This window comes from Eumetopias jubatus, unplaced genomic scaffold (genome assembly GCF_037043125.1).
Source record: "Eumetopias jubatus isolate StellerSeaLion01/CBP00866 unplaced genomic scaffold, mEumJub1_p1.0 scaffold_11, whole genome shotgun sequence".
In the NCBI taxonomy this organism is placed as follows: domain Eukaryota; kingdom Metazoa; phylum Chordata; class Mammalia; order Carnivora; family Otariidae; genus Eumetopias; species Eumetopias jubatus.
In genome coordinates this window covers 67,436,755-67,462,101 of record NW_028274817.1, presented here as the reverse complement: position 1 = coordinate 67,462,101, position 25,347 = coordinate 67,436,755, and the positions used below count along the sequence as shown (strand labels likewise).

Below are 25,347 nucleotides of genomic sequence, written 5' to 3'. Positions count from 1 at the left end.
ATCCAACAGGTAAATAGTTTGCTAATATTAACAATAAATTTACATATATGTATATGTTTTTGACATATGCACATATGTATATGCTTACATATACTTACATATAAGTGAAATAAAGCAGTGATACAGGAGTGGAAGGGAGGAATTAGGATTATTTTGTTATTATGAGATACAGTACCCAGGAAATGATATGGTGGTGTTTGAAAACAGACTTAGATTAATTGTAAATGTAAAAGTATATTGCAAACTGTGACAGATGCTAAAAAATAGTTACAAAAGAAGTGTAACTGATATGCTAATAAAGGGGAGAAAACTGAATCGTCTAAAATACTCTGGGGCGCCTGGATGGCTCAGTTGGTTAAGTGACTGCCTTCGGCTCAGGTCATGATCCTGGAGTCCCGAGATTGAGTCCCACATCGGGCTCCCTGCTCAGCGGGGAGTCTGCTTCTCCCTCTGACCCTCTTCCCTCTCGTGCTCTCTATCTCTCATTCTCTCTCTCTCTCAAATAAATAAAATCTTTAAAAAAAAAAAATACTCCTTTAAAACCACAAAAAGCAGAAAATGATTAGAAGACAAAATAGAAACAGAGAAAAAGGGCAACAAATAGAAAAGAGGAACGAATATGGTAGATACTAAAGGAACATTTTCAACTTCAGTTGTCTGATAGTACACAATTTGCCAAAGCAATAAAAATAGACAATCTCATTAGGCCTATATCTATGAAAAAATTGAATCAATAATTAATAACCTTCCAAAACCAAAAGCACCAGTCCCAGGTGGCTTCCTGATAAATTCTTCTGAACTCTAAAGGACAGGAGGATACTGATACTCAACAATCTCAGAGGATAGAAGCTAAGAGAATTTATCCTAACTCATTTATGGGGTTAGCATTACCCTTCTGTGAAAACCAAAGTCATTACAAGAAAACTACAGACCAATATCTTTCATAAACATAGATGCAAAAATCCTCAACAAAATTAGCAAGTCAAGTATAACAATGTATGAAAATGATTACACATGGTAACTAAGTAGAATTTGGAATTGGTATGCAAGGTATTTCAATATTTGAAAATTAATGTAAACCCTCATATCAACAGACTAAAAAAAATGATCATAATAACACATGTAGAAAAGGCATTTAACAAAATCCAGCACCCATTTGTGATAAGAAATCTTGCAGTAAACTAGGATTAGAGGGGAACTACCTCAGCCTGATAAACATGATCTGTCTACAACCAACCTATAGCTAACATCATACTTAATGGTGAGAAACTAGCTTTCTCATTGAAATCAGGTAAAAGGTAAGGATGTTCCCTCTCACCACTTCTTTTCAACATTGTACTGGAAATTCTAGCTAAAGCAATAAGACAAAACATAGAAATTAAAGGAATACAAATTGGGAAGGAAAAATATAACTATCTTTGCAGATGACATGATTATGTAGAAAATCCAAATTCACACACACAAACTGGAACTAAAATGATTTTAGCATGGTTACAGGATACAAGGTTTTTGTCAATCGCTTTTCTATATACCAGCACTAAACAAGTGGAATTTGAAATTAAAAACACAGTGCCATTTACTTTGACATCTCCCAAAATGAAATACTTAAGTATAAATTTAACAAAATATATATCAGATTTATTTGAGGAAAATTTTTAAATTCTGATGATAGAACTCAACTAAATAAATGGAGAGAGATTCATGTTTATGGATAAGGAAGACTCAATATTTTCAAGAGTCTGTTCTTTCCTATTTGATTGATAGACTCAAGGTAATCCTAATCAAAATCCACAGATTTTGCGGATTTTTGTGTATATCCGCAAACTACTTCTAAAGTTTGTATGCAGGGACAAAAGATCCTACATTTCCAACACGTTACTCTAGGAGAAGGACAGAGCTGGACTGATACTACTGTACATCATGACTTATTTTAAAGCTCCAGTAATCAAGAGACTGTGGTATTATCCAAAAATAGACAAATACATCAGTGAAATAGAATAGATAGCCAGAAATAGACCCAAATAAATATTACCAACAGATCTGTGACAAAGAAATAATGGCAATACAATGGAGCAAAAGTAGTCTTTCTAACAGTGCTGGAACAACGATATGCATAGGGAAGAAAAATGAATCTAGGCACAGACCTTAAAACAGTTTTTACAAAAATTAACTCAATGGTTCCCAAGCATTTTATAGTAAATTTAAAATGCAAATCTAAAGTTCTAGAAGATAATATAGGAGAAAACCTAGATGATCTTAGGTATGCCAGTAACTTTTTAGATAAAACAACAAAGGCATGGTCTTTGAAAGAAATAATTGGTAAGCTGGGCTTTATTAAATTAAAAATTTCTACTTTGTGAACTACAATGTCAAGAGAATGAGAAGACAGGCCATAGATTGTGAGACAATATTTGCAGAAGACCTATTTGATAAAGGACTGTTAATCCAGAATATACAAAGAGTTCTTAAAACTCAACAATAAGAAAATAACCCAATTTTTTAAATGGGCCAAAGACCTTAACAGACACCTCACCAAAGAAAATATACAGATATGATGTAAACATAAGAAAAGGGAAATGTAAATTTAAACATCAATGAGATACCTCTACAGACCTATCGAAATGGCCAAATTCTGAAGCACTGACAATATCAAGCACTGTAAGAATGTGGAATATCAGTAACTCCTTCATTGCTGGTAGAGATTCAGAATGGTTCTTAAAAAAGCAAACATACTCTTACCATACAATCCAGCAATCCTGTTCTTTGGTATTTACCCAAAAAGTTGAGAACTTATGTCTACACAGTCTGCACATGAATGGTTATAGCAACTTTATTCATAATTGCCCAGATGGAAGTAACAAAGATGTCCGTTAGTAGGTGAATGGCTGAATAAGCTGTGGTACATCCAGACAAACATTATTCATTGCTAAAACCATGAAATATGAAGGCATGAAAAGACATGGAGGAGCTCTAAGTACGTATTATGAAGTGAAAGAAGCCAATCTGAAAAGGCTGCATAATAGTTCCAACTATATGAGGTGAATACTGTGGAGAAAATTGAAGGATCACTGGTTGTCAGGGGTTAGGGAGGAGTGCGATGAATATGTATAGCACAGAGGATTTGTAAGGCAATGAAAATACTCTATCTTAATGATAGATAATGTTACACATTTTATGTAGCCAAAGAATATACAACACTAAGAGTGAACCATACAGTAATCTGGGGATTTGGGGTGATTATATGGCAGTGTGGGTTTATCAGTTGTTAACAAAGGTACCATTCTGTTGGGATATGTTGATAATGGGGGAGGATATGTATGAGGACAGCATGTATATGAGAAATATCTGTACCTTCCCCTCAATTTTTCTGTGAACCCGCATCAACTCAGAAAAAAAAAATCTTATCTTTAAGAAGTGACAGGAGTAGTCAGTGAACATGATGTGCATTAGTTATTTACATAATTTTTGGAAAGAAGATAACAGGGAATCTTTTTACTTTACCCATTTACTCAGTTTCTACACCATTGTAACTGAAATTTGAGTGGTATTTTCAAACTTTATTTAAGGCATTGTAACAGAAATCTGTGACTATTAGAACTCCACAAAGAGAATACTATCTATAGGAAAGTAAAAATACAGTGAAAGATACACTGTGTATGTGTGCTGAAAAGTACAAAACACTGCCCAAATAACTGGAGCAACAGATTATTCATGAGTTGAAAACTCAATATTGTTTATTCTCCCAAATAGATTTATATGGATTTAATAATATCCTAATTAAGATTAGGTATTTTTCTAGATACTGACAAAATGATTCTAAAATTTATATGGAAAGTCATCATCATTGAAAGAGCCAAAATCTCAAAGTAGAACTGTTGAAGAAAACACAATTCAGGGACTCCTGGGTGGCTCAGTTGGTTAAGTGTCTGCCTTCACCTCAGGTCATGATCCCAGGATTCTGGGATCGAGCCCCACGTTGGGTTCCCTGCTCAGCGGGGAGTCTGCTTATCCTTCTCCCTCTCCCCCTCCCCCCTGCTTGTGCTCTCTCTCTCTCTCTAAAGTGAATAAAATCTTAAAAAAAATTCATAATTTCAAATCCTGTGTACAAATCTATGTCATGACATCAGTGTGTTTTTTGCCTAAGGATAGAGCCATCAATTAATGGAACAGAGAAGACAGTTTACAAGTTGACTTATACAAATATGGTCCATAGATACTTTTTACAGAGGTTTGAAGTTGATTTAATGAAAGAGTTGTCATTGCAACAAATGATGCTGGTACTGACTGGCTATATATAATACAAAGTCAACCTTGACAAAATTAACCTAGAAAAAATTAATGCACATTATAAAAAATTAGCTCAGTGTTGATCATATACTAAATGTAAAAGTAAATAAATCTGTGGTGCTTTTGCAGTAAAATAGAAACTCCATGGGTTAGGAAATGAATTCTTCAATAGGACACCAAAAGCATTCTCCATAAATGAGAAAAATAGGTAAATTTGACTTTATCAAAATGAAAACTATATTCTCAAGGGAAGGTGCTAAGAAAATGAAAAGCCACAGAGTAGGAGAGTATATTTGCAACACATTTATCTGATAAATACCTGTGTAGAATATATGAAATACTTTAAAACTCAACAGCATTAAAAGCTGCAGCCCACATGTTATTTTAAAAAAGATTTATTTTAGAGAGAGAACGTGAGTGGGGGTGGGCAGAGGGAGAGAATCTCAAGCAGACTCCCTGCTGAGCGCAGAGCCAGACTTAGATTCGGGGCTTGATCTCAGGACCCTGAGATCATGACCTGAGCTGAAACCAAGAGTTGGACACTTAACCGACCGAGCCACCCAGGTGCCCCATTAGCCCACTTTTTAAAATACACATAAGTGCAGTAGATGCATATAAGGCACTTGGCAAAATCCAACTCCTGTTTGTGTTAAAAACATTTCACAGACTAGCAATAGAAGGTAATTTGCTCAACCAGTTAATGGCTATTAAGGAATAACCTGCAGTTAAGAAACTTAATGTTAAATGTTCTGAGTACTTTCCTCTTGAGATCAGGAACAAGACACGAATTCTGCTCTCACTACTTTTTTTATACTAGAAATTCTATTTATGGCAAGAAAAACAAATTGCATCTAGATTGGAAAGGAAGAGGAAAAACTATATTCACAGATGAAAAGATCTTTTATGTAGAAAATCCTAGGTAACCCACATAAAATAAGATCTAATAAATGATTTCAGAAAGATTGCAGGTTATAAGAAAACTATGGGAAAATAAGATGTATTTCTGTACAGTAGCAATGAAGAATCTGAAAATCAAACTAAGAAAATTCCATTTACAATAGTATCCAAAAGAATAAGATATTTAGGCATAAATTGAACAAAAGTGTGTAAGACTTACAGTGAAAACCACATTACAAGAAATTCGAGAAGTAAATTGACAGAGATCTTGTTTATGAATTGGAAGAATTAGTAATGTTAAGGTGGTGTCATTGGTTGAATTATGTACCTCTAAAAGATACATGAACTTTCTAACCTCTGTTTCCTATGAATTTGACCTTAGTTGGAAATAGGGGCTTTGCAGATGTCATTAAGTTAATATGAGGTCACACTGGAGTAGGTTGGGGCTTTAATCCAATGTGACTGGTGTCCCTATAAGAATAGGAGAGGACACAGAGATACACAGGGAAAATGGCATGTGATTACAAAGGCAGAGATTGGAGTAATGTTTTTGCAAGATCCAGGAGCACTAAGGGTTGCTAGCTACACCAGAAGCTTAGAGAAATAATGGAATGTTTTCTCCCCTAAAGCCTTCAAGAGAAGCATGGCTATGAATATTTTGATTTCAGACTTCTAGTCTCTAGAACTGTGGAAGAACCAGTTTTTCTTGTTTTAAGCTTTCTAGATGGTAGTTTGTTAGCTCTAGGAAATGAATACCCCCCCCCAAATGCACTACTCCCCAAATTGATCCCGAGATTTAGTGAGTCTCATGTTGGTGTTCCAACTGGCATTTTTGTGGATATTGGCAAGCTGATTCTAAAATTCACATGGAAATACAGATACAGAATAGACAAGCAATCTTGAAAAGACTACAATGGAGAACACTTTAAAATTTAGTACAAAAATCCAGTAATTAAGAATAGTAATATTGTAAGGATAGACATATAGGTTACATAGGCATATGTGGACTTGAAAGTCCACAAATATACTCACATATATATGATTAATTGATTACTGACAAGCGTGTCAAGACAGCGCGGTGGAGAACAATATATTTTTCAACAAATAATATTGGGACAAGTGGATATCCCCGTTCCAAACGAATGAAGTTGGTCCAGAGACTTAACACTGTAAAAATGATGACAGCATGAATCAATTTAAGATCTGAAATTACCAAACTCTTAAAACATTTGTACATCTTCATGACCTTGGATTTGAAATGACATATAGCACAGACAGCCAAAGGCAAAATACATAAAGTTCATCAAAATCAATAACTTTTATGCTTGAAGCAAGACATGTCAAGAAAGTGAAATTATAATAAAAAGAATAAAGTACTGATACTTGGTACAGTATGGATGAATTTGAAAATATTACACAAGTGACAGAAGCCAGACACAAAATGCCATTTATTATGTGATAAGAGAACACACAAGTAGTTTTCAGAGATTAGAAAGAGTGATAAGTGGGTAGTAAAAAAGGGTTAGTTTTATGGTATATGAATTATGTCACAATAAAATGTACAGAAGATAGAAATACATTTTATTAAAGAAAATGCATAAGCAAATAGAAAAATACTTAGCATTCATTTGTCATTAAGGAAATGGCAATTAAATTTACTGTAATATCACTAAACATCTAGAATGGTTGAGTAAGAGAAAACCAACATTTCCAAGTGCTGCTAAATGCATTGCTTATCAAATGGAACATGCACTTTGTACAAGCAGTTTGTCAGTTTCTTACAAAATTAAACCTACATCTATTGTATGGCCAAGCATACAATACAAGCACATTGTATGGCCAAGCAGTTACTTTCGTAGGTATTTATCCAAGTTAAAATAATAACAGAACTGCTTATTAGTGTTGTGTACCATCTCAACATAGTAGTTTTGTTTTTTTTGTCAGCCCAAACTGGGAAGAACTTGAATGACCCTGAAAAGGGTATTGAATGAATAAAATATGCTACATCCATATAATTTAATACTAAGCAATAATGCATAATGAACTATTGATACATGAGCAATATAGTTGAATTTCAAATGGATTTTGGTAGGTGAAAGAATCTATGTTGAAAATGCCTACATAAAGATGATGTTTTGGTAAAAGCCAAGTATAACAACACAGAAGAAATTGATGTTTTCCTGAGGTTAAGTATGAAATGAGTGTAGACAAGTTACTTTGTTGGTTATGGAAGTTTTTGGTTGGTGCTGTTTAGATGAATCCATGCATTTTTAAAATAATAAAAGTATGCAGTGAGGAAAGGGTTTATTTGAGAGGCAGCCAAATGAGGAGGCAGGAGGGCAAGCCTCAAATCCGCCTCCCCAAAGTGGAAGAGAACAAGTTTTTTATAATCATAAGGGTTGAGATTACATATATATTGATGAAATGGTTGGGGAAACTTGTGACTATTCATGAGGAAAGATGGAACATGCTCATTGAGCAAACATATGGAACATACATCCATGTTCACTTTTCACTTTGGTGTGGAGATTTAACATGAGAATGAGGCAGACTTCAAACCCTGACGGTCAGGAGGTTAAGACAAGGAAAAGGAGCTCTGTGCATGCACTCAGAACTGGTACAAACTAGATAGGATCTTGGGCTCGTTATCTTAGGTAAGGAATGTAGGACTTTGCATGTTCATAGGTTGGAACCATATCAGTTGACTTTTGAAAGTCCAGGCTTCTGCAGAGACAGCTAGTGGATTTGTTATTGGGGTCTGAAAAGACACAATGACTATCAGAGGAAAACAGTTCTCTGAAACACAAGTTCTAAATTCTCTGCCTAAATTTTCTGCTAGTTTCAACCTCAGTAACACCTATAGGGCACAGTTTAAGACAGAATCAGCAAAGTTAAAGGGTAAAAAATCAATACATAAAATCAGTTGCATTTTTTTAGCTAATTATAGCCTGAAAAAAATTAAGGAAATAATTTCATGCATACAAAAGAAAATACCTAGGAATAAATTTAACCTGGGAGGTAAAATACATGTTCAGTGAAAACTGCAAAACTTTGCTGGAATAGGGGTGCCTGGGTGGCTCAGTTGGTTGAGCGTCTGACTCTTGATCTCAGCTCAGGTCTTGATCTCATGGTCGTGAGTTTGAGCCCCATATTGGGCTCTGTGGTGGGCGTGGAGCCTACTTAAAAAACAAAAAACAATTTTACTGGAATAAATTAGAGAACATATAAATAAATGGGAAAACATCCTGTGTTCATGCATTGTAATACAATGTTCTTAAGATGTCAGTGTCACCCATAGTAATCCACAGAATCAATGCAATACCTTTCAAAAGCTGAACAGCCTTTTATGCAGAAGTGAAAAAGCTAATCCATAAATTCATACAGAATTGCTAGGGTTTCTGAATACCCAAATCAATCTTGAAAAAGAATAAAGTCAGAGGACTTAAGTTTTTCTTTCAAAGATTAGAATAGAGCTGGAATAGAATTGAGGTTCCAGAAATAAATCCATACATCTATATTCAGTTCATTATTGATGAGGGTCCCAAGATGATTTACAGGAATGAACAGTCCCTTCAGCAAATAGTGTTTGGACAACCTGATGTCAACATGCAAAGAAATGAAGTTGAACCCTTACATTACACCCTCTGCAAAACTCAAAATGCATCAACATTCCAAATACAAGAGCTAAATCTCTAGAACTTTTAGTAGAAAACAGGAATAAATCTTAATGACCTTGGATTTGATGATGGTATCTTAATTGTGATTCCTAAAGCAGAAGCAAAAAGAGACATATTCAATTTTATCAAAATTTAATACTTTAATGCATCAAGAGACATTACCAAGAAAGTAAAAAGACAATATGCAGAAGATGAGAAAATATTTACAAACCATATACTAAATAAGGGTCTTGTATCAAGAATATATTATGTATTTTTTTAAAACCTGCTTACATCTCAACAACAAATTGACAACTCAATTAAAAAATGGGCAACATTTTGGGGCACCTGGGTGGCTCAGTCATTAAGCGTCTGGCTCAGGTCATAATCCTGGGGTCCTGGGATTGAGCCCCACGTTGAACTCTACTCAGTGGGGTGTCTGTTTTCTCCCTCTCTCTCTCTGCCCCTCCCCCTGCTGTGCTCTCTTTCTCTCAAATAAAATCTTTAAAAAAATAAAAATGGGCAACATTTTGAAGGCATTTTTTCAAAGTAAATGGACAAAAAACATGAAAGATTCTTCATATTAGACATAAATGAAGTGCAAATCAGAACCACAATGAGATCATTTCACATCCACTAGTTTGTAATTTAAAAAGCATGAAAAAGAGCGACGGGAAGGCTGGGTAACCCAGATTCAGCCCAGGGAGACCCAAAGAGATTCTAGGCCCATGACATCCTGTCATGAACATTGACACAAGGAACTTTGCCAGTAGGACACATTTGGGCAGTGCTCTGTTCACATCTGGGCTGCACCCGCTCTCATCCTGGCTTCACAGGTACTTAGAAGAACATGTAGTAGAGTTTTTCATCAGACAAATGGAACATGTCACAGAACTTTGCTAAGATGGTTAACTCGACACACAAAGACCAACACCCTGACAAAAAATGTTCCAGCCATGCCAACAAATTACAGAAAGATTTTACTGCTGCATATCCAACGCAATCCTCCATCCCTTTTAAAAGCCAGACTTCAACAATTCCGGAATCAGAGAAAAAGGGATTCAATAGTCAAGCGAAGAGATTTTATTATAAAAAGAGAGAGACGGAGAGAGAGAGGGAACACAAGCAGCAGGAGTGGGAAAGGGAGAAGTAGGCTTCCCGCTGAGCAGGGAGCCCAATGCGGGGCTCGATCCCAGGACCCTGGGATCACGACCTGAGCCGAAGGCGGACGCTTAATGACTGAGCCACCCAGGCACTCCACCACTTGGCTTTTCTGAGCTTCAGTTTCCTCATCTGAAACATAAGGAAGATTTGGGCTATATAGTTTTTAGGTTCTTGAAGCTATAAAAGGAGAAAAAAAATAAAAAAAAATAAAAATCATGAAAAAAGTAAGCGTTGGCAAAAATGTGCATATATCAAAACCTGTCTACATAACTGCTATTTAAAATGGTTCAGCTATTGTAGAATAAAGTGCAAATGTACAAAATAACAAAATTTTGGTATATGCATAAAAGGAAATATTAGTCATGAAAAGTCATGAATTACTGATAGATGCTGTAGTGTAGATGAAGTTACAACACATTACGCTAAGTGAATGAAACTAAACACACAACTTCACATGTTGTATGATTCCATACATATAGATAATTCCTTTGAAAAACAATTTTGATTGGTGGCTGCCAGGACCTGGGAAGAGAGGGAGTGTGGAGAAACTGTTTAATGACTATAGTGTTTTACTTTTGAGTGAGGTAAACATTTTGCAACTAGATTGAGTTAATGTGCTTTAATGCTACTAAGTTGTTTACTTTAAAATTGTTACTTTAATGTTACATAGATTTCACATTAGGAAATTATGTTTTAAAATGTAATATGCCAAAAGAAAATAGCCTAGTACCACATGGTTTCACTGGTAAGTTCTTTCAGATGTTGAAGAATTAACACCTCTCTAACCTCTCTCAGAAAATAGAAATGAGGGAGCACTTTAACTCATTTTGAGACATTTCTGTGATACCAATGTTGGACAAACATAAAGACAAAACCTATAGGTCAGTGTACCTTATGACTATAAATGCCAAAAACCTTAATAAAGTACAAGTAAACTAAATGTAGCAACATGTTAAAAGGATTATGCCCCATGAGCAAAATGGGATTTTTTCCAGAATTGAAAAGGTGGTTCAACATATGTAAATTAATTTTATACAGCACATTAATAGTACAAAGGAAAATAACCACATAATGTGTTTCAGATTAACCGTTAGACAAAATCCACACCCTTTCATGATATACAAAGCTGTACAAACTAGGAATAGAATGGAATTTCCTCAACAGGATTTGAGAGGCATTTATGAAAAAGAGCTAACATACTTAATGGGAAAAGTCTGTTGTACCTTGATTACCACAAATAAAACTAGGATGCCACTGGTAAATAACTTTGTGCTAGAAGTTCTAGCCAGAAAAAGAATAAAATTGGAATGGAAGAAGTACAACTGCGTTCTCAGATGACCTGATCTTACATGTAGAAAGTCCTAAAGAATCTGCATGAAAAAGAGCTTAAAAGAAATTCAGCAGTTTCAGAGCATATGCAAAATAAACAAAAATCAGTTGTATTTTTATACACTGGCAATGTACAATGCAAAAAGGAAAATATGGGAACAATTCCATTTGCAATATTACCATAAAGAATAAAATAGGGTACATTCAAGTAGGTGGGAGGCTTGTAAATTTAAGTCTACAAAACTTTGTTGAAAGAAAATTAAACAAGTGGAAAGATCCTGTGTTCATTTACTGGAAAGCATAATTTAGCATGGTGTAAGCCCTTAGAGTGATACACAGATTTAATACAGTCATCAAAATCTTAACTGTCTCTTTTACAGAAATGGAAAAACTGATCCTAAAATAGATACCTAATTGCAGAGGACCCTGAATAGCCTAAACAATCTTGAAAAACAATTTCAGATTGACACTTAATTTTTTCAAATCTTACAACAAAATTATAGTAATCTGAACAGCGTGGTATTTGTATAAGGATAGATATATAGGCTAAAGGAATAGAACTAGAAGTCCAGAAATACTCCCATACATCTATGGCTAATTGATTTTTAGAAGGTTGCCAAGAGCATTCAATTATGAAAGAATAATGTCTTCAACAGATGGTCCTTCAACAACTGGATAGCAACTTAGAAAACAATGTTGTTGCCTTTACCTTATACCCTTTACAAAAATTAACTCAAAATCAATCAAATGTATGAGCTAATACTATAAAAATATTAATAGAAAATATAGTTAAATTTTCCTGATCTTTAATTTGGTAGTTGATTCTTAGGTATAACCCTGAAAGTAAAATCATGATAAGATAAAATAGATTAAATTGGGTTTTATCAAACTTATAAACCATAGTGTACCATAGAACACTGTCAGGAATGTGAAAAGACAACCCTCAAAATAGAAAATACTTGGAAAATACATATTTGAGAAAGTACTAGCTTGCAGAATATATAAACATTTGCAATTAAAAATCAGAAACAAGGGGTGCCTGGGTGGCTCAGTCGTTAAGCGTCTGCCTTCGGCTCACGTCATGATCCCAGAGTTCTGGGATTGAGCCCCACATCGGGCTCCCCGCTCAGCGGGGAAACCTGCTTCTCCCTCTACTGCTCCCCCTGCTTATGTTCCCTTTCTCACTGTGTCTCTCTCTGTCAAATAAATAAAATCTTTAAAAAAAAAGTCAGAAACAAAATCCAACTTATAAATGCACCAAGAGCTTAAGTAAGACATTTCTCGAAAGTTGATACACCAGCAGCCATTAGTACATGAAAATCTTTAACATTACTTTTTATTTGAGAAATTCAATTTAGAATAAATGAGCTATCACTTCACTCTCAGTACTATGGCTATTACATGAAAAATGAGAAATAGTAAATATTGGCAAGGGTATGGAGAAATCGGAATTTTTGGTCTTTGCTATGGGGAGCTGTCATATGGTGAGGCTGCTGTGGAAAACAGGATGGTGGTTCCTCAGAAATAAAGAGATTACTTGGTATTCATCACAGTAAGTATGTTCTTGCTCCCCTTTATCCATTTTACTCATCCCCTGCCCACCTACCTTCTGGCAAACAGCAGTTCTCTTTGCTTGAGTCCCTTTTTTTTCCTTTGTTCATTTGTTTGGTTTCTTAAATTCCACATATGAGTGAAATCATATAGTATTTGTCTTGTCACTTAGCATTTTACTCTCTAGGTCCATCTGTGTTGTTGCAGATGGCAAGATCTCATTTTTTTTTTATGACTGAGTAATGTGTAAAATTGTTGAATCATCATATTGTACACCTGAAACTAATATAACACTGTGAGTTAATTATACTTCAATAAAATAAATAACCTAACACAGTGCTTGGTACTAAGAAGTAAAAAAAGAACTAAATATAAAATTTCGATGACCCAGCAGTTCCATACCAAGTTATGTCCCTAAGTTAAAGAAATCCATTTTTAAATAAAATTTTTGTATGCAAATGTGTATAGCCACACTATTCATCATAGTTGAAAGGTGGAGACTACTCCAGTATTCATGAGATGATGAAAGTGGTATATCCAGCTTACACTGTTGGTGGGAATGCAAGCTGGTACAGCCACTCTGGAAAACAGTATGGAGGTTTCTCAGGAAGTTAAAAATAGCGCTGCCCTATGACCCAGCAATTGCAGTACTGGGTATTTACCCCAAAGATGCAAATGTAGTGAAAAGAAGAGGCACCTGCACCCCATTGTTCATAGCAGCAGTGTCCACAATAGCCAAACTGTGGAAGGAGCCAAGATGTCCTTCAACAGATGAATGGATAAAGAAGATTTGGTGTTTATATATATATATACACAGTGGAATATTACTCAGCCCTCAAAGTATGAATACCTACATTTACATTGATGTGGATGGAACTGGAGGGTATTATGCTACATGAGATAAGTCGATCAGAGAAAGACAATTATATGGTTCCACTCATGTGGAATATAAGGAATAGTGTGGAGGGCCACAGGGAAAGGGAGGGAAAACTGAATGGGAAGAAATCAGAGAGGGAGACAAACCATGAGAGACTCTGGACTCTGGGAAACAAACAGGGTCACGGAAGGAGAGGTGGGTCGGGGGATGGGGTAACTGGGTGATGGGCATTAAGGAGGGCACGTGTTGTGATGAGCATGGGTGTTATATGCAACTGATGAGTCGTTGAACAGTACATCAAAAACTAATGATGTACTATATGTTTAAATTGGTATATCCAAAAAATGCAATATTACTCAACTTTATAGTTGAATGAATTATGGATACACAGTATAACATGGATATTCCTATTAATCATTATGCTAAGTGAATGAAAACAAACATATAAGGGCCTAATTCATTTTACATGAAATATGAAAGAGGTAAATCCACAGAAACAAAGCAAATTAGTGGTTGTCAAGAAGTATGGGTATGGGGAATGGAGAATGACTGCTTAATAAGTCTTGGGTTTTCTACTGCCTTATTAAAATAGTTGACCATGGTGATGGTTGCACAAGGTTGTGAATGTACTAAAAGCCACTGAATTGTACTATTTAAAATTATTAAAATGGTTACAGCATAGGGAATAGTCAATAGTATTGTAATAGCATTGTATGGTGACAGATGGTAGCTACACTTGTGGTGAGCATAGCATAATGTATAGCATTGACTCACTTTGTTCTACACCTGAAACCAATGTAACATTGTGTGTAAACTAAAAAATTTTTAAGTAAAAAATTTTTTAATAAAATGGTGAATTTTGTGTATGTGGGTGTTAACCTCATTAAAAAATTAAAGGAATTAGTTACCTAAAAAATAAAATAGGTGGAGAGCCAGATTTGGCTTGCATGGTGTAGTTTACTAATCCTTGGTCTGGGTCTATTTAAGGTAATTTGCAATATATTTATTACAACTAATTAAAATGTTATGAGATTAAAGACTATAATAGGTATATCTTAACTTTTTGCAAAATGCTGAGTTTTCTGAATTTCTAAACTCTTGGGATCAATATGAAATTGGCAGTTGATCCCATAGGAGATTGCTGAAGACTTGAGCATTTTCCACATAAAACACAGCTGTAGGGCCTCAAGTTCATTTGGCAACAGAGAAATAACAAAAACTATAAGCAGTACTAATACCCTCTAGAAAGGCTAAAATGAAATGGATTGAGGATGCCAAATATTGGTGAGTATTTTGCTAACAATTATCTTTCATAGAGTAATGGTGGGAGTATGATTGGTGAAAGTCATGTTAGAAGACCTTTTAATGAACATGCACATATCCTGTGATTCCAAAATTTAACTTACATGTATATGACCACAAAGATACGTATATGTTCACCTCAAGACGTGTTAATGTCTATATCATCACTATTCATAATAGCTCTAAACTGGAAAACATGCAAACGTCTATCACCAGAATAGATATATTAATTTTTGTGGTGTTTTCTTTTAGTGGATTATGGCAATGAAAAATAATGAACTGTAACTATACATTATGCATGTATCTCACATTCTTTTCAGCAAAGAAGCCGAATGTATTAACAAAATTCAGGAAAGTGGTTCCTCTGGTTGAAAATATAATTAAAGTAGAATACATGCCACTTTAGTGATACTAGAAATATTTTCTTCATTAAGCTCATCAAATTAGTCTTTAAATATACATATAATTTATACTGTCTTCTGTGTATAAGATTTTGTAATTTTAAAACTACATTAAAATACCAATTACTGAAGATCCTCTCCAGAGTGTACTATATATTCTCCAATCATTTCCAAAAGTGGAATTATTATTTCTTTTTTGATGAACACCTGTGGGGCACTTAAAGTTTATTATGGTTACCATTTTCCTTATTTTTTGATTAAGTTGGTTGCACTATCTGATAGGCAAAAGCTCTTTAACCATTTACATACCTATTCTTTTCTCCTAAATCATTGTTTCATGTGTTCATCCATACATGGATGAACTCTAATGATTTAAATGTGAATCAAATGTGATAATGTGACAGATGTTCTGTGTTTTGTATGAATGTGAAAGTGTACAATAGATACTGAGTGTGGGCACTAGTATTAGTACAAGAAAATTGAAAAATAGTACAAATTGTAAAAGTAACGTAAATTACAGTGAGTCTTGCAAACCACTCACCAGTCATTACTCATTACTGTGCAAGAAAAACATTAGCATAGCATTATATTTGGTCCATATTCACTTCATTTGATATATGTGCAGTCTTCTCTATCTATTGCTTATATAATTATTAGAAATTCCGTAGTATCTGGATTGCTTAGGTTATTTTCTTCCCACTGTGGTGAGATTCTTAAAGTAATCTAGAAATTTGGTTAGATCTACTGTCTTTGTTAATAAGGGAAGAAATTTATTAGCAAGTGCAAGTTAATTTTTTTTTTTTTAAAGATTTTATTTATTTGACAGAGAGACGCGGTGAGAGAGGGAATACAAGCAGGGGAAGTGGGAGAGGGAGAAGCAGGCTTCCCGCAGAGCAGGGAGCCCGATGTGGGGCTCGATCCCAGGACCCTGGGATCACGACCTGAGCCGAAGGTAGACGCTTAACGACTGAGCCACCCAGGCGCCCCAAGTGCAAGTTAATTTTAAGGAATAGGAAAAATGGTAAAATTTGACCATATGATGGAATTCAATAATTAGGAAAAGGAAGCATTGTAGGGTATGCTGCAATAAGTAAGTACTGTGATACATAAATGTTGTTGGACAACAGTAGCTTTAAGAGTGAAATATGAAAGATTTAAAAAGTTGGGGGGAAAAGCAAGCTCTGTCCTTTACTTATTGAGACACCTTAGTGCACCTCTTGGTCTTGGGATTGTGAATTTGAGCCCCAAGTTGGGCATAGAACTTATATTAAAATAAACGAAAGTAATGTAGTCCTTAAAAAAAAAAAGAAAAAGAAGTTCAAAAGACAAGTTTGCTTTACCAAAGAAGGAATTCATTTCTAGTTTGGGAATCTAAAACACCTATCTAATGCCCCCCCCTTAAACTTAAAATGCCAATTTGATTAATTCCTTGGATAAAGATAATAGCTTTGAAAGAATAAAGTATCAAAGAATTGACAATGATAAGAATAAAAACTTGTGAAATTGAGGTGTTTCCATTTTTTAAATGACAGTGTAAGGATTTTTGAATGTACTCTCCAGGGAAACAAATATAACTGGTGAGATGAGCAAAATTTACAACAGTTTAACACCTCTTGAAATTCTAATGGCATACAGCAAATGAAAAACTTTTGAGAATTGTACTAAAACAGAATAAAAACAAGACTCTCTGGCATTTGAACCACCACTCAGTTCTCCCATCTCAATTCAGCAAGACAGTGGGACCACTCCAAGCATTTGCAGTGAGGAATACAGGGATCCCTCTCTTTTAGCTAACAGTTGAGGTCTATTGTCCAGAATGGAGTGATGCTAAAATTCCATATCCCCACAGCTCAGTTTTGTAGATCCTCACTTCCAGGCAATTGTAGCTGATAGGAAGAGGACTTCTGTTCTCCCAATCCAGACACATAGAGCAGAAGCTCTTCCTCAGGCCTGATATGCTCAGAATACTCTTATCCTCACCCCAGGTTGTTTGGACCATTGATACACCATACCAGGTGAGGCAAGTTGAGAACAGGCTAATCCCTATAAATCTGGGCTGTTACTTTAAGCCAAGGTAGTCACTTCGCCCACCCCCCCGCCACGCACAGCTCAGTGCATCTGGATGATAAATGTTGCTGAGTAGAACAGGCAGAACATGAGAACAGAGTTCTGAAGCCCTCCCTGATGAAATTTTATTTAAAAGAGTAGGGGGATGTTCAAGCCTATGGGCAGTCTTAAAAAATGATAATTTGGTGTTAAGTAATTAGCTGGTAGTTTAATGAGAGCAACTTGCTAAACTCCAGATTGTCCCTAGGCTAGGCTAATTTGCCACAGAGAACCAGGTAAAGAGTTAAGAATAGCATTCCTGTTGTCAGAACAAAGACTGGCATCATAAACTGCCCCTGCAAATGGCCCGAGTTTAATTGGATTAGAATATACAGTAAGATATGCCCCCAGAGCATTGTTATAAGTGATAGGAAAATTAACTTACAATTAGTGTAGGTTAGCAGCTCAGTATGTACAAGAATAGAAATTGTGCACTGCCATCCTAGGATAACGACATTTCTGGGGCTGTGCCCTCTGAGGAGCAGTAACATAGGCTCCTATCATATCATGGGAGAAAGAGACCACTAAAAGTCCAGTCAGTCACTTAACATATTAAAAATTTGAACAGTAACTACCAGCCCTGGATTCATCTTGTGGTTAACTAGCCAGTATTGCTACTATATATCATTTATAATGCGTACTTTTGAGCTGAAAAATCTCAAGACCTGCAAAGAAAGAAGAAAATGTCACCATAAAGCAAAAGAGGTTGGCAGCAGAACCCACATTTAAAGGCCTACATATCAGATTTAGCAGGTAAATATTTTAAATCAGCTGTTAAAGATATGTTCAAAGAACTAGAGGAAACCATGCTTTAAAAGGTACAGGTATGAAGATAGTGTTTCATCAAATGGTATCAATAAGTAGGAATTGTAGAAAGAGCCGTAGGGACAATCTGGAGTTGAAAAGTATAGACAAATAGAAAACAAAAATCACTGGAGTGTTTCAACAGTAATATGAATTGTCAGAATAAACAATCAGTGGGCTTGAATACAGATTGACAGACATACAATTTAAAGAATACAGGAAAAAGGAAAGTTTCATAGAAATGTGGGATGCCATTGTGCGTACTAACATGTATGTTATGCCAGTGTTAGAAATAGAGGGGGAAACCTAGAAAATGACATTTGTAGAAGTGATACCTGAAAACTACAATGTTTTATGAAAAATATTAGCCTAAACATCCAAAGGAAATAATATTTTGAGACGAAAACAAAAACAACATGCCAAAAATTATAGGATGCAGCTCCAAGGGAGACAATTATAACAATAAATTCCTACATTAATAAAAAAGAGATCTCAACCTAACTCTATACCTTAAGAAATTAGACAAAGAACAAACTAAGACTGAGTTCAAAGAAGGAAGGACATAATAAAGAGCAGATATAAATAAAATAGAGACTGCAAAGATAATGAAACCAAGAGCTTTTTTAAAAGAACGAATTGGCAAACTGGATAGTCTAACCAAGAAAAAGAGAGGAGAGGACTCAGTAAATTAAAGAGACATTACAACTGATACCACAAAAGTACAAGGATCCTAAGTGGCTACTATGAACAATTATATGCCAACAAATTGTATAACCTAGGAAAAATGTATAAATTACTTCTGGCTTTGGTCTGAGGGCATCACTAGTACAGAACTGTAAATGAGCATAGACAGAAAATCTTAGAGAGCCCTTATCTTTCTGGCCAGCTCACTGGCTATTGGGTACTTGTAAGCTGAAGTATATAGGAAATACTTTTATTCATATTTATTCTCCATCCCCATCTCTCTCCCTTCCTTCTGGCGTCCTTCCTCCTGGATTTTCCCTAAAGACAGCTACAGTTCTGGAATTGCATGATGGTGATGGCAGAGGGACTGAAGTCTGCAGGAGGAAAAGCCATCTTTATTAGAGCAACGTGCAAAAGGGGACCCTTGCGAATAGAAGAGTGCATAGAATTCTGTTAATTCTGTTAATTCTCCATTTTTTGCTCTTCCCAAGGGTGACTCCATTTGTGCAGATCTCATGGCAACAAATGTGGCTTAATATCCAGACAAGGCATGCATCTAGTCTACTTTGGAGTGAGAAAAAGAAGCCCTTTGGAGCTGGAGTAATTTTAGAGATGAGAGAGGTGAAGAAGGGGATCTCCTTATTTTGTATATGAACTGAAGCAGTTTTTTGAGCTCATCTTCAATGTGAACATGTATGAGATAGTCCAAAATAAAACATAGAAATAGCTTTTGGAATTTATAATATGAAGCCCCATCCATGTTACAGACTGAACTCAGAGAATCATATGTGAGGTAGACCCAAATCATCATGGTAAAGACTGAAAACTAGATATTGGAAACAATTCTCATAAAAGGGGAGATCGAAGTTGTGGTCTGAACCTAACTGAATTGATTGCCTTTTTAAAAGGGCATTCACACATACATTGTCCAGGAGATTTTTAAAGAGATCAGATTCTTACAACATAATGTGCAAAATGCCCAACAATCCAAAAATACAAAGAACTAGGGGAAATATGTGACAATGAATAGGTGCCAGACACAGGATATTAGAGATTTTGGAATTATCATAGAGATTTTATTTTTATTTATTTTTTTAAGATTTTATTTGACAGCGAGAGAGGGAACACAAGCAGGGGGAGTGGGAGAGGGAGAAGCAGGCCCCTCGCTGAGCAGGGAGCCCAACGCGGGGCTCGATCCCAGGACCCTGGGATCATGACCTGAGCCGAAGGCAGACGCTTCACCGACTGAGCCACCCAGGCATCCCTATCCTAGAGATTTTAAAGCAGCCGTTATTACTATATTCCATGATATGTCAATACTTTCAAGATGAATTAAAAAATAGAAGTTCTCAGAAAATAAAACTTTAAAAGAACCAGGTGGAATTTATTAAGCTGAAAAATAAAATGTCTAAGTTTTTTTGTAAAAAATGAATGAGTTCAATAGCAGATTTAAGGTGACAGATGATCAGCGAACCTGAAAATTAGAAACTATCAAATTTGAAAAACATTTTGAAAAAAAATTAGGGCTTCAAGAATCTATGTGACAATTTCAAAAGGTTCAACATTTGTGTGGTTGGAGTCCCAAAAAGATAGGAGAAAGAGATAGGCACAGAAAAAAAATTTGAGGAAAGAATTTCTAAAATTCAGTGAAAGACAAATGTACATGTTTGAGAAGACTTGTGACCTTGAAGAGAATAAACCTAAATGTATACCAATACACAATGTAATCAAACTGATGAAAGTGAATGATGAAAAAATCTTGAAAGTTCCTACCAAAAATCACTGTATTACATATAGGATAACTAATTTTGAATGATTGTATTTCTTGTCAGATACTATAGAGTCCAGAAGACAAGACATCTTTAAGGTGCTGAAGGTAAAGAATAAATCCCGAATTCCATAACAAGCAAAAATATCCTTTAAAATGAATTCAAGATAAAGTTACCCTCAGATGAAGGAAAAACTAGAGATTTTTTTCATCATGGAAATGCTCTAAAAGAAATGATAGGGCACCTGGGTGGCTCAGTTGGTTAAGCGTTGGCCTTGGCTCAGGTCATGATCTCAGGGTCCTGGGATCGAGTCCCACATCAGGCTCCCTGCTCAGTGGAGAGTCTGCTTCTCCCTCTGCCCCTCCCGCCCCCACTTTGCACTCGCTTGCTCTCTCACAGAAAATAAAATCTTAAAAAAAAATGATATTCTTCAGGTAATGATACCACAGAGAAACTTGTTACTTCAGGGATAAAGTTTGAGCAACAGTAGTAGTAAATGTCTGGACAAATAGGATAACCTTTTCTACTAATTCCTTTTATGTGTGCATGACTCTTGGAAACAAAATTATAATGTCTGAGGGGGGATTTCAATATATTTATAGGTAAAATACGTGAAAATTATCACATAGGTAAAACACCTATGTAGGTAACTTTAGCAGAGAGCAGGTTTTTTAGTTTTGTTTTTAAAATTTCCAAATAATAATGTTTCTTTCTGGGACAGAGGGAATGTCCAAAACCTCTTAAAACATACAGATTACCCATTTTGGGAGAAGAGTCCAACAAACCTTGTTTGTCAGATGACATTAGTGTTTTTAAGAATGCAGAAAACCTGGCCCTAGGGTTATCTCATTGCTTAAAAATGTTGCAGCTATCCCTCTCTGGGAAACTTTATTTCCTGCTCCCCCACCTGAAACAAAGCATCAAGGAAAGCTGAATCAATGGGGTGCTTAAGTCACTAAGATTCCTTCATCTAGTCCCTGTAAGGCAGTCAGGTCAGTTTCAACTCATTGGCCAGGATTGTTTTGACTATAGAATTGACCTAGGGTCCCAACTTGCAGGCAAAAGCAGAAGCCTCTGCAATCACTAATACATCCTGTGGTACCTGGATTAATCCCTTGGGCCTACTGGAAAAGTCAGTATATGGAGAAGCCAAAATATTCAGGTTTCCTAAACTTGGGATTCCTCACCTGATGCAAAACTATTACCTGTGCATAATCCACCTAGACCACTTCTCATTGCCCTCTTGGAATGTGTTGGGAGGCTTGAAGAACCAGTGTAGACTCCTCTTGAAATTAATGTGAAGATGCTCATGCTTCTTACTGTGTCATGAGTAATAAAATCTTCTGTCACTGATGCATGATTCTTAGCTCTTCTGCCAGAATTCATAAAACTGTAACAAGCTTTTAGCTTGCATGTATGACAAAATCACAGTTAACAGCTTATGACACAGATAGTAATGGGACATATGTGGTTCTAAGATTTGTAGGTTTTATTTTAAGTAGTAATATATTAATGTTTAGTAGACAGGAAAATATCAGGTGTGTGTATTGTAATCCTTAGAGAAACCTCTCAAAAATATGAAGACATACTAAAAAATTTATTAAAGTAGAATACTACAAGATATTCAAATAATCCAAAGGAATAGAAGAAAGAATAAAAATGGAGTTTTAGAAAGTGGAGAGATAAATAATAAAAGAATGGACATATAGCAACCAAATCCATTCATTCTACATGGTCTATAATTTTTGGCTCGAGATTAGTGGAATAAATGCATTATCATATTTGCAAAAAAAAAAAAACCCTGGACTTTATATATAAAAGACATATAAGAAGACTGAAAAAGAAATGAATGGAGGAGTGCCAGCCAGATAGAGCCAGATAGAGCCAGTAGAGCACACAACTCATAATCTCAGGGTCATGAGTTCAAGCCCCACATTGGGTGTGGAGCCTACTTATAACAAATATAAGTAAATAGGAAGAAGAAGAAATGAGTGGACATCAGCAAGAGACAAATGGGACCCAAGGGAAAACTAGGTGCTGAGTTGCCGGGTTTTGTTGTTTTTTTTTTTTTCTTTTTCCTAATATATCTCAGGTTAAGTGTTGGAGAATTTGGCAAATAGGTCTCCAGGCAGAGACCAAAATCAAAACAGAACAAAGCCCTAGGGAAAGGGTTCTCTCTAGACAGTGACAACCCATCAAATAACTTTTAGATAATATTGCCCTACTCCATTCAAACTTCAGGATAAAAATCACTCAATCCACACTGCCATCAGCAAAGGCTGAGTGGAGATCATAGACTTCAGCACTGCCAAGCTATAATGAGCTTCTCATCGCCCCCTCAACCAGTGTCAGGATGGTATCGGAGAAAATCCACTGCACAGCAAAGTCTACTTCACAGTGTTAACATTAATCCCATCACAGCATAAGTAGAGGCCTTGCGGACATCTTGGATTTATATTCACATACAGCAAAATGAAGAGCCCTTCCCTCTCCCTGTTGGTTTTCAGATGCATGTGGTAAGCTGGTACTTTGACCATCCAGCTCTCATTAAGGTCCATCCATCTTGGTACCTGGGGAGGACATATGGTGAGGAGCATTAATAAAATATGCTGTTCTTGGGATGCCTGGGTGTCTCAGTTGGTTAAGCGGCTGCCTTCGGCTCAGGTCATGATCCCAGGGTCCTGGGATCGGGTCCCACATCGGGCTCCTTGCTCAGCGGGGAGCCGGCTTCTCCCTCTGCCTGCCGCTCCCTGTGCTTGTGCTCTCACTCTCTCTCTAGCAAATAAATAAATAAAATCTTTAAAAAAACAAAACAAGATTTTGATATAATTTAAAAAATTAAAAAATGCTGTTCTCTCATACCTACATATGGCCAGCAGCAATGAGCCTTTCCTCACTCAGTTTAAAGAATGCCAAGGGGAGAATCTGTACTTTCACCCCTACCTGGTACTTAGATGGTAGAAACTCCCTCCCTTACCAGAGTTGTCTCAAAGGAGGTCTGTAAAAAGAGAAGATTCAAATTAATTGCAGAGTCTCGAATACCCAGAATGTCTAGTATAGGATTAAAAAATCACCCATTATTAAATAAACTAGGATGACACAGATGTTGGAATTACCTGATGAGAATTTTATTATTTTATTTTTTTAAAGATTTTGTTTATTTGACAGAGAGAGACACAGCGAGAGAGAGAGAACACAAGCAGGGGGAGCAGGAGAGGGAGAAGCAGGCTTCCTGCTGAGCAGGGAGCCCGATGCGGGGCTTGATCCCAGGACCCTGGAATCGACCTGAGCCAAAGGCAGACGCTTAACGACTGAGCCACCCGGGCGCCCCCCTGATGAGAATTTTAAAGCAGTCCTTATGGGAATGATTTAACAAGCAATTACAAACACTTGAAACAAAATAACCAGAAAGTCTCAGGAAAGAGGATATGAAAAAACAAGTGTTTAATTTCACAACTGAAAAATATAATAGGTAACTAAATGGAATGGAGATGGCAGAGAAGACTTACTAGTGAACTTAAAGCAATTGAAATTATTCAGATTGAGCAACAGAGAGCAAACGAAAAAAATGAAGAAAGCCTCAATGGTGTTAGAGACCATAAAAAAAAAAAGTCCACATTGTTGTCATTGGGGTTGTAAAAGGGGGGAAGAAAAAGCGGTAAGTCCAAAATGTGTTTGACAAAATAATGACCAAAGATTCCTCCAATGTTTGAAAGTACATAAACGTATGGATTCACAAAGTTTACTGAACCCTAAACCCTAGAATCCCAAAGAAATCTGTCTGAGGCACATTAATAATGAAAGCTTTGAAAACAAAAGATAATTGTGAAAGTGGCCAGAGGGGGTCAAATACATTACTTGTAGGGAAAAAATGCAAATGACAGATTTGTCATCAGAAACTGTGGAGGCCAGAAAGAGGTTGCATTACAAAACAACTAAGAATATATAACAGTTTTAAATTTTATGCATCAAACAACAGAGCTCCAGAATAGAGAAAGCAATAACAGATACAGAAATAATAAAATTAACAAATAGAATTGATAAGTACAACATTTCTCACAATAGTTAGAAAATAGAGACCTGATCAAAACTATGAATTACCTTGACCTAATTGACATGTGTAGAACAGTCCATTCAGTAATACCAAAGTACTTTCTTTTCAAATGCACATAGGCCATGTAGAAAATCATATTTTGGGTCACAAAACCTCAACATGTTGGAAAGAGTTTTAATCATATATAGTGTTTTTACCACAACAGTATCAAAGTAGAAATACATAACTGAAAGGTAACGGGAAATTATTTTTAAAAAGACTTATTTATTTGAGAGAGAGAGTGCATGCATGCAGGAGCTGGGAGGAGGGGCAGAGGTAGAGGGAGAAAGAAGCCACAAGCAGACTCCCTGCTGAGTGCAGACCCTGACATGGGGCTCTAATCCCAGGACCCTGAAATCATGACCTGAGCTGAAACCATGAGTTGGCCACTTAACCGAATGAGCCATCCACATGCCCAGATAACAGG

The 25,347-nt window shown here is 36.0% G+C and overlaps 1 long non-coding RNA gene across 13 annotated transcripts in view; it reads left to right on the top strand.

Annotated features, from left to right (window-relative positions):
• LOC114203229 (uncharacterized) overlaps positions 1-25,347 on the top strand; it is a 136,757-nt gene that overhangs the window by 61,129 nt on the left and 50,281 nt on the right. Inside the window, exon 8 of one of the 13 annotated variants that reach the window (XR_015769448.1) lies at positions 19,550-20,182. The exons of the other annotated variants lie outside the window; for them this stretch is intronic. This is a non-coding gene — a long non-coding RNA (uncharacterized LOC114203229). Of the gene's footprint in view, positions 1-19,549; positions 20,183-25,347 lie in introns of those variants that run through there. 13 annotated transcript variants of the gene reach the window in all.